The sequence below is a fragment of the Cebus imitator genome, unplaced genomic scaffold (assembly GCF_001604975.1).
Source record: "Cebus imitator isolate Cc_AM_T3 unplaced genomic scaffold, Cebus_imitator-1.0 Scaffold729, whole genome shotgun sequence".
Lineage (NCBI taxonomy): Eukaryota > Metazoa > Chordata > Mammalia > Primates > Cebidae > Cebus > Cebus imitator.
Window position 1 is genome coordinate 275490 of NW_016108044.1, and position 14305 is coordinate 289794.

At 48.6% G+C, this 14305-nt stretch overlaps 1 pseudogene; it reads left to right on the forward strand.

Moving 5' to 3' along the window:
- The first annotated feature begins 1020 nt into the window (after positions 1-1020).
- The window catches only part of LOC108296627, a 17672-nt pseudogene continuing 4387 nt past the window's right edge, over positions 1021-14305 (forward strand).

Consider the following 14305-nt stretch of genomic DNA (forward strand, 5'->3'; position numbering starts at 1 on the left):
TTTGAGACGGAGTTTCGATCTTGTTCCCAGTCTAGAGTGCAATGGCACAATCTCGGCTCACTACGGCCTCTACCTCCCGGGTTCAAGCAATTCTCCTGTCTCAGCCTCCCAAGCAGCTGGGATTATAGGCAGGCGCCACCACGCTCAGCCAATTTTTGTATTTTTTTTAGTAGAGATGGGTTTTCACCATGTTAGCCAGGCTGGTCTTGAACTCCCAGCCTCAGGTGATCTGCCCACCTCGGCCTCCCAAAGTGCTGGGATTACAGGCATGAGCCACTGCACCTGGCCAAGTGCATTCTTATAAAGTCCAAAACAGGCAGAACTAAGCCTGTTTAGAAATGTATACATGGTGCAGCTGGGCATGGTGGCTCATGCCAGTAATCCCAGCAGGTTGGGAGGCTAAGGCAGGAGGATTGCTTGAGCTCAGGAGTTCAAGACCAGCCTGGGCAACATAGCAAGACCCTGTTTCTACAAAAAAAAAAATTAAAAATTAGTTGGGTGTGGTGGCATGCATGTGTAGTCCCAGCTACTCTGGAGGCTGAGATGGGAGGATCGCTTGGTGCCCAGGAGGCTGAGGCTGCAATCAACTATGATTGCACCACTGCACTCCAGCCTCGGGTGCAGAGCAAGACCCTATCTCAAAATAAAATAAAGCAAAATAAAATAAAACCAATAGAAAATGGAATGTATTTGAATGTGATAAGGGATTGACATCTCAAGGTATAATTCAGGACTGAACTAGTGTTACATACCAAGTAAACACAGTAACTAAAATGTAACGTAATTAACTCAGTGGGGTGGAGGGGAAGGAGGGAACAACAGTGCAGGGAAGAGTGATTGTGTTAAGTGCATGGTTCAGCCGTGAACAGTGTCTACATAGCTATAGGATACAGCCTCTGAGTATCTCAGAACACAGTGACATGGAAGAATGAAGACAGGAAGTACACACATGCATGTGTAAGAATAGCGATATGGGCTGTAGGGAGGAGGTGGAAGAATTGTAAAGCCTCAGCCTTCAAAATGATAACAGGTAGTGCCTAAAACCGAGAAATCAGCTGGGCGTGGTGGCTCACAACTGTAATCCCAGCACATTGGGAGGACAAGGAGAGCAGATCACAAGGTCAGGAGTTCGAGATCAGCCTGACCAACATGGTGAAACCCTGTCTCTACTAAAAATACAAAAATTAGCCGGGTGTGGTGGGGAGCACCTGTAATCCCAGCTACTCAGGAGGTTGAGGAAGGAGAATAGCTTGAACCTGGGAGGCGGAGGTTGCAGTGATCTCAGATTGCACCACTGCACTCCAGCCTGGGTGACAGAGTAAGACCCTGCCTCAGAAAAAAAGAAAAGAACCGGGCGTGGCGGCTCACGCCTGTAATCCTAGCACTTTGAGAGACTGAGTCGGGTGGATCACCAGAGGCCAGGAGTTTGAGGCCAGCCTGACCAACATAGAGAATCTCTGTCTCTACTAAAAATACAAAAAGTTAGCTGGATGTGGTTGTGGGCCCCTGTAATCCCAGCTACCCCGGGGCCTGAGGTGGAAAAATCACTTGAAACTGGGAGGCAGAGGTTGTGGTGAGCCGAGGTCATGCCGAAACTCCATCTCAAAAAATAAAAAGAAGGCCCGGTACGGTGGCCCACGCCTGTAATCCCAGCACTTTTTGAGACCGAGGCAGGTGGATCACCTAAGGTCAGGAGTTCAAGACCATCCTGGCCAACCTGGCGAAAGCCCGTCTCTACTAAAAATACAAAAATTAGCCAGGTGTGGTGGTGGGTGCCTGCAATCCCAGCTACTCAGGAGGCTAAGGCAGGAGAATCACTTGAACCCGGGAAGCAGAGGTTGCAGTGAGCCAAGATCGCACCACTACCTTCTATCCAGAGTAACAGAGCCAGACTCTTGTCTCAAAAAAAAAAAGTCCAACTGTGCTTTCACATGCGGCTTGCCCTCTTACATGCAGGCTGTGTGGCTTTCAGTCCCCTGTGAGCCTGAGCCTACCCTCCTGCCACTGCAGCGCAGGCGACAGGCATGTGAGTAAAGCAGCCATCTGCAAAGCAGTTCCCCAGCCCCGGTTGTTCCCTCTTCGTCCATTAGAGTTACCCTTGCTGTTCAGGCCACCCCGACTGAGGTGAGGCTAAGACTCAGATATCCCAGAGCCCAGTAGAGCTTTTCCCACTTTGCCCTTCCCAAACTCCACCCACAGAATCAACGAGCATTTGCCAAAAAAAAAAAAAGATGGTTGTTTCATGCCATTAAATTTTAGGATCATTTACCACACAGTCGTAAATAACTGAAACAAAAGCCAAGGGAAAAAGCAGTGTGTCATTGTGAATTAATGTGCTCGAGGTGAGTAAGACAAAGTCAATGATTATTAGGATGCTGAATTAATCATAGGATGCTAAATTAATGAACAATTATCTCATTACATGTAAGGAATATTTATCTGTATTCCAACACTGAACTAATAGGTATCATTTTATTTATCATTTCAAGAATATCCAACCTCCTCTCGCCTCCCCCAAAAACCAGCCACTCCTTCCTCCCTCTGAGGTCCCGATGAAGAAGCAATCGGAATAGCATTTGTAGGAGCCGAAGTGGCTGCACAGGAAGTTCTGTGATAACAGAAGATGTAAGAAGAGCCGCCTAACCCAGGGATAAACACAAAAGCCGCTGCAAACCTGTGAAAACAGTGTAGGTGTGGCTGTAACTTGGAATGAGCTGAGATTACAAAACATGCTATACAGACAACAAAAGGGCTTTGATAGCTATATCTGCAGCAAGAAAAAGGAAGAAATAGGCCCACTGCTTAGGGTAGATGTTGTAATATGAACAGATGACCAAGGGGAAGCAGAAGCTCTCCACTTTCTTTCTTTCTTTCTTTTTTTTTTAGACTGAGTCTTGCTCTGTCTCACAGGCTGGAATGCAGTGGCTTGGTCTCCGCTCATTGCAACCTCCACCTCCCGGGTTCAAGTGATTCTCCTGCCTCGGCCTCCCGAGTAGCTAGGACAACAGGTGCCTGCCACAATGCCCAGCTAATTTTTGTATTTTTAGTGGAGACGGGGCTTCACCATGTTGGCCAGGATGGTCTCGATCTCTTGACCTCGTGATCCACCTACTTCAGCCACCCAAAGTGCTGGGATTACAGGCGTGAGCCACCGCGCCCGGCCTGTGTTTTCTATAAAGGGAATGGCAGTCAAGATTAAAATGCTTTTTTTTTTCTTAGAAATGTCTTCTGCCAGATTAAAATGCTTTAAGGGCCATACTTAAGTGGAAATTGAAGCCTCAAAGAAGTAAGAATGATAATAGGACGCTAACGCAACTGAAATGTCCAAGACCCCAGATTTGGATGCAGTCCATCCCTCAAAATGCTGAAAGGCACTATGATAACGTTTTGGAACCACTGCAGACCACTTCCGAGAAATTTTAGAAAATGGGGAAAGTACTGGGAACAGGCAAATCTTGTGGCGTTCAAGGAATTTTAAAAAGTGGCTGGTGGCCGGGCGCAATGGCTCATGCCTGTAATCCCAGCACTTTGGGAGGCTGAAGCGGGTGGATCTCTTGAGGTCAGGAGTTCGAGACCAGCCTGGCCAACATGGTGAAACCCCATCTCTACCAAAAAATACAAAAGTTAGCCAGGCGTGGTGGTGCACACCTGTAATCCCAGCTACCAGGAAGGTCAAGGCAGAAGAACCGCGTGAACCCAGGAGGTGGAGGTCGCAGTGAGCAGAGAGATCACACCACTGCACTCCAACCTGGGTGACAGAGCGAGACACTGTCTCAAAAAATAAAGTTAACTTAAATAAATAAATAAATAAATATTGCCCTAGTCCCAGCCTGCACTCTCCAGCTCTGCTGCAACCTTGAAAAATAAAAGCTCACATTCTCAGTGCAAGCTGGCGGCCCCTGAGGGAGTAAATCAAAGCTGGAGTTCTTTCAAAGTTGTGTTCCCAAAGAACTGTCATTACTGGAGCTGTCTTGAGGTTCCCTGGAAGATCCCACTTTCAAGTCCATCTGTATTTGACCTCACCTGGAGCTTGACCAGTGCAAAAGGCCTTCTCCCCAGGAGGCATTCGTCAGAAACATTTACAGGCAATATTTTTTTTTCCAAGGAGGCTTCATTGGATAACAAGTAGGTTTTTTTTTTTTTTTGAGACGAAGTCTCGCTCTGTCGCCTGGGCTGGAATGCAGTGACATAATCTCAGCTCACTGTAACCTCCGCCTCAGGTTCAATTAATTCTCCTGCCTCAGCCTCCTGAGTAGCTGGGATTACAGACATGCACTACCAGGCCCAGCTAATTATTGTATTTTTAGTAGAGACGGGGTTTCACCAAGTTGGCTAGGCTGGTCTTGAACTCCTGACCCCAGGTGATCTACCCGCTTTGGCCTCCCAGAGTGCTGGATTACAGGCGTGAGCCACTGCGCCCGACCAACGGTAGGAATTTTAACTTTGAGATGGCCTGAAGTGGTAGACAGGTGTTGGAGCAAACAACAGACTAACCCAAAAGCCTGAAAGGCAAAGCTGAGGATGTGGTTTAGATCTGTGTCCCCACCCAAATCTCAGGTCGCATTGCAATCCCCAGTGTTGGAGGTGGGACCTGGTGTGAGATGATTGGCGCGCACCTACTACTAATCCCAGCTACCTGGGAGGTTGAGGCAGGAGAATCACTTGAACCTAGGAGGTGGAGGTTGCAGTGAGCCGAGACTGCGCCACTGCACTCTAGTTTAGGCAACAGAGTGAGACTCCGTCTCAATAAAAAATAAAATTAGGGCCAGGTGCGGTGGCTCACACCTATAATCCCAGCACTTTGGGAGGCTGAGGCGGGTGGAACACGAGGTCAAGAGATCGAGACCATCCTGGTCAACATGGTGAAACCCCGTCTCTACTAAAAATACAAAACTTAGCTGGGCATGGTGGCACACCCCTGTAGTCTCAGCTACTCAGGAGGCTGAGGCAGGAGAATTGCTTGAACCCAGGAGGCGGAGGTTGCAGTGAGCCGAGATCACGCCATTGCACTCCAGCCTGGGTAACAAGAGCAAAACTCCGTCTCAAAATAAATAAATAAAATAAAATAAAATAATAAAAAAATAAAATAAAAGCCGGGCGCGGTGGCTCAAGCCTGTAATCCCAGCACTGTGGGAGGCTGAGACGGGTGGATCACCAGGTCAAGAGATCGAGACCATCCTGGTCAACATGGTGAAACCCCATCTCTACTAAAAATACAAAAAAAAAAAAATTAGCTGGGCATGGTGGCGCGTGCCTGTAATCCCAGCGACTCAGGAGGCTGGGGCAGAAGAATTGCCTGAACCCAGGAGGCGGAGGTTGCGGTGAGCCGAGATCGCGCCATTGCACTCCAGCCTGGGTAACAAGAGCGAAACTGTCTCAAAAAATAAATAAATAAATAAATAAATAAATAAATAAAATAAAATAAAATAAAAGTAAATAAAATTAAAAATTTTTTTTTTGGTCTATTATATGGCATTAGGAAAATTCCCAGAAACTTTCAGTGGTTTGTTTGTTTTTTATGGTTTTCACCAGCTTTGCTTGTTTTGCTGGGGAACAGATCCACAGAGCTCCGGCACTGTCGTCTCAGAGCTTCGATGTCCCCTAGTGTATTAATCCATTCTTAGCATTGCTATAAATACGTGAGCCGGGGTTACTTATTTATTTATTATTATTTTTTTCTACCCAAATCAAATGGATGCCTGGGTAATTCATAAAAGAAAGAGGTTTAATTGGCTCATGGTTCTGCAGGCTGTACAGGGAACATGATGGTGGCATCTCCCTGGCTTCTGGGGAGGCCTCAGGAAACTTATGGTGGAAGGTGAAGGGAGAACAGGCACATCATGTGGCTGGAGCAGGAGCAGGAGAGCAAGGGGAGAAAGGAGGGGAAAAGGGGAGAGAGGAGAGAAGAAGGGGAAAGGGGAGGGGGAGGGGGAGGGGGAGAGGTGCCACATACTTTTATTTATTTATTTTATTTTTAATCATTTATTTGTTTATTTTGAGATGGAATCTCACTTTGTCGCCCAGGCTGGAGTGCAATGGCGTGATCTCGGCTCACTACAACCTCCGTCTCCTGGGTTCAAGTAATTCCTCTGCCTTGGTCTCCCGAGTAGCTGGGACTACAGGTATGTGCCACCATGCCCGGCTAAATTTTGTATTTTTAATAGAGACGGGGTTTCACCATGTTGGCCAGGATGGTTTCAAACTCCTGACCTCAGGTGGTCCGCCTGCCTTGGCCTCCCAAAGTGCTAGGATTACAGAGGTGAGCCACCGCACCCAGCCTGAATAAACTTTATTCAAGAAAATCTACTAAAACTCCGCCGGGCGCAGTGGCTCACGCCTGTAATCCCAGCACTTTGGGAGGCCGACGTGGGCGGATCACCTGAGGTCAAAAGTTCAAGACCAGCCTGGCCAATATGGTGAAACCCCGTCTCAAAAAAAAAAAAAAGAAAAGAAAGAAAATCTACTAAAACTCAGTAAGAACAGTGAGAATCTGTGGCATTGAATTCTATCACTTTTTTTTCTTTGAGACCATTTTCATGATGTTGAGCTTTTACTTTTATTATTATTATTTTGTAGAGATGTGGTCTCACTGTGTTGCACAAGCTGGTCTCAAACTCCTAGGCTCAAGCAATTCTGCCACCTCGGCCTCCCACAGCGCTGGGATTACAAGCGTTGTTACCAGTGGAAGGTATCCAAGTTACTGGTGACAAATCTGTATGGGCCTGCAGCAAACTCAATTCTTACCTCCACCCAAGAAAGAATTTAACTGCAGGGCATAAGGCAGAAAAAGAGACCGAGGCAAGTTTCACTACAGGAGTGGAAGATTATTTTAAAAGGCTTTAGAACAGGAAAGAACGTAAGTACACTTGGAAGAGACCCAAGTGGGCACCAACATCAAATGTGGTGTTCAACCTTGATCCTAGGATTTTATAGGCTGGCCCCTTTCCCATGATTCTGCCTTTAGGATAGGCTGCCCACATGCACAGTGCCCTCCTTACCCTGGGAAGGTGAGCATGCATAGTGTACGTAGGAAGTTGTATGCATGCCCATCTCAGGTTTTCTTCCCTTTTCCGGTGGTCTGCCCCCGGAAGTCATGCTCCACCATTTTGTCTGTTTTTTTGTTTTGTTTTGTTTTGTGATGGAGTTTCAGTCTTGTTGCCCAGGCTAGCGTACAGAGTACAGTGGCCCGATCTCAGCTCACTGCAACCTCCACCCTCCAGCATTCAGGCAACTCCCCTCCTTCAGCCTCCTGAGTAGCTGGGATTACAGGCGCCCGACACCATGCCCGGCTAATTTTGTATTTTTAGTAGAGATGGGGTTTCACCATGTTGGCCAGGCTGTTCTCGAACTCCTAACCTCAGGTGATCCACCTGCCTTGGCCTCCCAAAATGCTGGGATTACAGGCGTGAGCCACCGCGCCTGGCCCATCTTGTCTCTTAATGCACATGCCCAGGAAGTTGCTTCTCCCTGCTGTCTGCATTCAATTCTCACTCTAATGTAACAGCTGTGGACCATCAGGAGACTGTCTCTCTCTGGTGCTGGCTGCCGAATTATTAATAACATTTAGAGAGGCAATGTGATAATTGTTGAACCATCACTTGACATTCCTGGTGGGTGGGGAAGAGCCCCCTCCAGCCCCACTCATGCCTGTGTAACTACCTGTAACATGATGAGCCACTGTGCCAGGCCATCTGCGGCATTTAAACCAGGAGGACCAACTGTCTCCTGACCGCGCTCCCCCCACAGTTCGGCTGGGAGGAAACTCCTCTCTGAGTACACGTGGCCAAGATGAGAGGCTCCTTCTCCCCTCAGCTGCCAATCAAGGCTTACCATATCTCACCAGGAGGAGCATGCTGCCAGCATTTTTCATCCCCTCCAACTCCAAATTGAAGAGGCTACATTTCTGGTGAATGTGGTAAAGAAGTAGGGCACTCCTTTCCTCCAGCCAGCACTCACCCACATCATAAGAGAAGGCTCTACCACTGGTGACAGTCTGAGAATACTGGGACCATAATCACACGCCTCCCAGCTTGCTCATGGAGCAGCGATCCTATGCTGCGAGGGGCAAACCACGAAGACCAGAGCCTACTGATCCACCAGTGTCCAGAATAGGGGCTCAGAGGCTTTGCCCAGGAGAACAGACAGTTCATAAGAGACCCAGGGACCAGGCACAGTGGCTCACACCTGTAACTTGCAAGGCCAAGACAGGTGGATCACTTGAGGTCAGGAGTTCAAGACCAGCCTGGACAAAATGGTGAAACCCCATCTCTACTAAAAATACAAAAATTAGCTGGGCATGGTGGCACATACCTGTAATCCCGGCTACTTGAGAAGCTGAGGCAGGAGAATTGCTTGAACCTGGGAGACAAGATTATTGAACCTGGGAGGCAGAGGTTGTAGTGACCGGAGTCGCACCATTGCACTCCAGCCTGGGCAACAAAAGCAAAACTCCATCAAAAAAAAAACCAAAATCCCACACACACAAAAAAAAAACAAAGTCACGGGTGAGTGGGCATGGGGGATAGACAGCTGGGCCAGGCCGGGGGCAGCAGGGTTGGCTGGGCCACACGGGGGGTCCAGGGCTTTGCCCTCAGGCCGGCCCGCTGCCCCCAGGACTGTTCCTCATGATCCTGCGCCACAAGACCACCATCTTCACGGACACCAAGGAGTCCAGCACGGTGTTCAAGCTGAAGCGCATCGTCGAGGGCATCCTCAAAGGGCCGCCCAATGAGCAGCAGATGTGCCAGGATGACCAGCTCCTGGATGATAGCAAGACACTGGGCGAGTGTGGCTTCACCATCAAACAGCACAGCCACAGGCCCCAGCCAGAGTGGGGCCTGCCTTCCAGACAGATGACACCTCTGAGGCCCTGTGCGGGACTCGGGAAGCAGTGCCAATGTACAAGCCGTGCAGCGAGGAACCCCAAGAGGCCCATTCCCCCAACAAAAGAGATTTGGGAGTCAAAAAATTAAAAAATAAAAATAAAAGAGACTCTTGGAAGCAGCAAGAGAAAACAACTCACTGAGTATAAGGAAACTCCCATGAGATTGACAATTGATTTCTCATCAAAAGCGGAGGCCAGCAGGTGATGGGATGGCACAAAGTACAGTTGACTCTTGTCTCTGTGGTGCTATAGAGCACAGAGTTACCACAAACACCGAGTTAGAGAACGCAAACATTGCCCCTGGTGGGAATACAGGGCAGTTACTGCCAGCCTCTGGCCACCACACTTTTGTCAACCAACCAGTCCGTGGCCGGGTGTTACGAGTGTTTCTGTTTTGTATTTTGTTCGTTTTTTGTAGGTCTTGCTCTGCCACAGAGGCTGGAGTGCAGTCGCACAATCAGAGCTCACCGCAGCCTTGAACTCCTAGGCTCAAGCAATCCTCCTGCCTCAGCCTCCCGAGTAGCTGGCACTACAGGTGTGCATCATCACATCCAACTAATTTAAAAATATATATTTTCATAGAAATAGGGCCTCTCTATGTTGCCCAGGCTGGGCTTGAACTCCTGGCCCGAAGCAATCCTCCCTTCTTGGCCTCCCACAGTGCTGGGATTATAGACATTATACCACTCCCGGTCTATGTGGGTTTCTGCTTCAAAACACCTTATTGGCGGGGCCCGGTGCCTCACTCCTGTAATCCCAACACTTTCCGAGGCTGAGGCAGGTGGATCACCTGAGGTCAGGAGTTCGAGACCAGCCTGGCCAACATGGTGAAACCCCATCTCTACTAAAAATACAAAAATTAGCTGGGCGTGTTGGCAGGCACCTGTAATCCTGGATATTCAGGAGGCTGAGACAGGAGAATTGCTTGAACCTGGGAGGGAGAGGTTGTAGTAAGCTGAGATTGCGCCATTGAACTCCAGCCTGGGCAAGAGTGAGACTCTGTCTTAAAAAAAAGTAATGGCAAAAACAGCAATTACTTTTGGGTATTTTTTTTGTTTGGTTGGCTGGTTTTGAGACAGAGTCTCGCTCTGTCACCCAGGCTGGAGTACAGTGATGTAATCTCGGCTCACTGCAACCTCTGCCTCCTGGGTTCAATCGATTTTCCTGCTGTAGCCTCCCAAGTAAAGTAGCTGGGACTATAGGCACCTGCCACTACACCCCAATAATTTTGTATTTTTAGTAGAAACAGGGTTTCATCATGTTAGTCAGGCTGGTCTCAAACTCCTGACTTCAAGTGATCCACCCGCCTTGGCCTCCCAAAGTGCTGGGATTACAGGCATGAGCCACCGTGCCCAGCCCAAAATTACTTTTGCACCAATACGATATAAGAGGGCTTCAAAGGAAGACATCAGCATAATGGCCTTCAGGAAACTGTACAATCTAAACTGATATGGTGGCATGCATCTGTAATCCCAGCTACTCAAAAGGCTAAAGCAACAGGATTGCTTGAGTCCAGGAGTTTGAGACCAGCCTGAAAACATAGAGAGACCCCCCCATAGCTCCAAAATAATTTTTAAAAATTAGCCAGGGGCGTTGGTCTGTGCCTGTATTCACAGCTACTCAGCAGGCTGAGGCGGGAGGATTACTTAAGCCCAGGAAGTTGAGGCTGCAGTGAGCTATGATCAGGCCACTGCACTCCAGCCTAGGTGACAGAGCAAGATCCTGTCTCTAAAAAAGACAGAATAAAAAAATAAGGCTGAGCATGATGGTTCATGCCTATAATCCCAGCACTTTGGGAGGCCAATGTGGGCAGATCACGTGGTCAGGAGATCGAGACAAACGTGGCCAACATGGCGAAACCCTGTCTCTACTAAAAATATGAGAAATAACTGGGTGTGGTGGCAGGTGCCTATAATCCCAGCCCCTCAGGACTCTGAAGTAGGAGAATCGCTTGAACCTGGGAGGTGGAGGTTGTAGTGAGCAGACACGGCCCCACTGCACTCCAGCTTGGGTGACAGAGCAAGACTTCATCTCGGGAAAAAACTGTATATATATTAGCTGTGTGTGGTGGTGGACACCTGTAAGACGCCTCCCAGCTGCTTGGGAGGCTGAGGCAGGAGAATCGCTTGAACTTAGGAGGTGGAGTTTGCCGTGAGCCGAGATTGCACCACTGCACTCCAGCCTGGATAGAGCAAGACTTTGTCTCAATAAATAAATAAATAAAATTGTACAGTCTAGTAAGGAGGACAAGATGAGTACATAAGTAGATATTTGGTATTTGCCCCAAGGCATGAAAGAGGTACAGAGACACCCCGTGGAGCTGCTGGATATCAGGAAACCTCTCTTGAAGAGGCGCCATTTGAACTGATCCTGGCAACGGAAAGGATTCCTTTCATGGAAACATACACCCCACAAAAGGAGCATCCCAAATAACAGAAACAGCATGAACACGGATGCAGAAGGAGGACGTGTATGACGTGCAAGCCGTTGAGAAGTTCTGTTTAGCTAAAGCAAAAGGTTCATCTAGGAAACTAGTCTGAAAAGATAGATTTGGGGGCTGGACGCACTGGTTCATGCCTGCAGTCCCAGCCACTTGGGAGGCTGAGGCCAGAGGATTGCTTGAGCCCAGGAGGTCAAGGCTGCAGTGAGCTATGATTGCGCCACTACACCCCAGCCTGATTGACAGAGCGAGACCCCGTCAACAGGGCCTTGAATGTTGAGAAAAGAATTTGGACTTCGTTTGGTAGTTAATGGGAGGAATTAGGCCAGGAGCTGTGGCTCACACCTGTAATCCCAGCACTTTGGGAGGCTGAGGCGGGCAGATCACAAGGTCAGGAGATCTAGACAAGACCGACATGGTGAAACCCCATCGCTACTAAAAATACAAACATTAGCCAGGAGTGGTGGTGCACGCCTGTAATCCTAGCTACTCAGGAGGCTAAGGCAGGAGAATTGCTTGAACCCGGAAGGTGGAGGCTGCAGTGAGCCAATGTCATGACACTGCACTCCAGCCTGGGAGACAGCGGCAGACTCTGTCTCAAAAAAACTAGTAACCAATAAGAGTCAAATCTGAGACTTGCATTACAAGGGACAGAGACAGGGAGAAAGAGAGACACAGAGAGAAGAGCTTTCCTTTGCTGGAGTTACTGAAAAAATCAGACACGAATCTGCAAGTACTGACTGCCATCTGGCTACTCTCTGAGAGGAGGAGGTGGCTGAGAATGGAACAACTCAGAAGAAAGCCGAGCTAAGGGAGGGATCAAAGTCCTAATGATACTGTTTGAGACCATGGAGCCAACTGTGTCTTCACAGTCAGTAAACCAGTGCGCCTCCTTTCTTGCTTTGAGCTGGGTCTTTGACGACTTGTTACGGAAAGATTCCTGCCTACTATAAGCTCATCAGAGCTGTGTTTTAAGCAAATCTGAGGAGGAAGGAAACAGACAGAAAGGAATTTAGTTAAGACCAGGCTGGAGCCGGGTGCGGTGGCTCACGTCTGTAATCCCAGCATTTTGGGAGGCCGAGGTGGGCGGATCACAAAGTCAGGAGTTTGAGACCAGCCTGACCAACATGGTGAAACCCCGTCTCTACTAAAAATACAAAAATTAGCCAGGCATGGTGGTGGGCGCCTGTAATCCCAGCTACTTGGGAGGCTGAGGCAGAAGAATTGCTTAAACCCAGGAGGCAGAGGTTGTGGTGAGCCGAGATCACGCCATTGCACTCCAGCCTGGGTAACAAGAGTGGAACTCCGACTCAAAAAAAAAACTAGCCTGGGCAACATAGCCAGACCCTTGTCTCTACAAAAAATAAAAAAATTAGGCCGGGCACAATGGCTCACACCTATAATCCTAGCACTTTGGGAGGCCAAGGCAGGCAGATAACTTGAGGTGGGGAGTTTGGCACCATCCTGGCCAACATGGCGAAATCCTGTCTCTACTAAAAATACAAAAAGAGCCGGGCACGGTGGCTCACGCCTATAATCCCAGCACTTTGGGAAGCTGAGGCAGGTGGATTGCCTGAGCTCAGGAGTTTGAAACCAGTTTGGGCAACACAGTGAAATCTCATCTCTACTAAAATACAAAAAATTAGTCAGGCGTGGCAGCCTGTGCCCGTAATCCCAGCTACTCAGGAGACTGCGAGAGGATAATCCCTGGAACCAGGGAGGTGGAGGTTGCAGTGAGCCAAGATCGTTCCACTGCACTCCAGCCTAGGTGATGGAGGGAGACTCCATCTCAAAAATAAAAATACAAAAAGAATTAGCCAGATATGGTGTTGTGCACCTGCAGTGCCAGCTACTCGGGAGGCTGAGGAAGGGGGATCATTTGAGCCTGGGAGGTCAAGGCTATAGTGAGCTATGATCATGCCACTGCAGATCCAGCCTGGGCAACAGAGTGAGACCCTGTCTCAAAAAAAGGAAAGAAATGAAAAGAAAGGCCAGGTGCCATGGCTCACACCTGTACCTGTAATCCCAGCATTTTGGGAGGCCAAGGCAGGCGGATTGCTTGAGACCAGGAATTCAAGACCAGCCTGGGTAACAAGATGAATGACCTCTCTACCAAAAAAATACAAAAATTAGCTGCCTGTAGTGGTGCGTTCTGTGGTCCCAGCCACTTGGGAGGCTGAGGTGGGAGGATTGCTTGAACCCAGGAGGCAGAGGTTGCAGTGAGCCAAGACTGCGCTGCTTCACTCCAGTCTGGGTGACACAGCAAGACTCTGTCTCAGAAAAAAAAAGAAAGAAAGAAAGAAGAAAGAGAAAGAAAGCAGGAGGGAGGGCGGGAAAGGAAGAGAGGGAGGGAGGAAGGGAGGGAGGGGAGAGAGAAAAAGGAAGAAAGGTAAGTTAATACAATAGTAACGATATAACACAACAGTAAAGGCAAAGTGACATGAAAATCACAAGGAAACATCAGACAAACCCAAACTGAGGGATAGTCTACAAAATAACTGACCTGTAATCTTCAGAAGTCCAAGGTCATGAAAGATCAAAATGCTACTACTACTAATAAGAAGTCTAAAGAACATTTCAGTCCAGGCATGGTGGCTCACACCTATAATCCCAGCACTTTAGGAGGCCGAGGCGGGCAGATCACTTGAGACCACTTGAGATCACTTGAGACAAGCAACATGGTGAAACCCCGTTTCAACAAAAAATACCAAAATTAACTAAGCCTGGTGATACACACTTGTGGTCCCAGCTACTCGGGAGGCTGAGGTGGAGGATCACTTGAGCCTAAGAGTTGGAGCCTGCAGTGAGCCATGATCTTGCCATTGCACTCCAGCCTAGGTGACAGAGCAAAACTCCATCTCAAAAAGAAAAGAAAAAAAGAAAAGAAGGCCGGGCGCGGTGGCTCAAGCCTGTAATCCCAGCACTTTGGGAGGCCGAGGCGGGTGGATCACGAGGTCAAGAGATCGAGACCATCCTGGTCA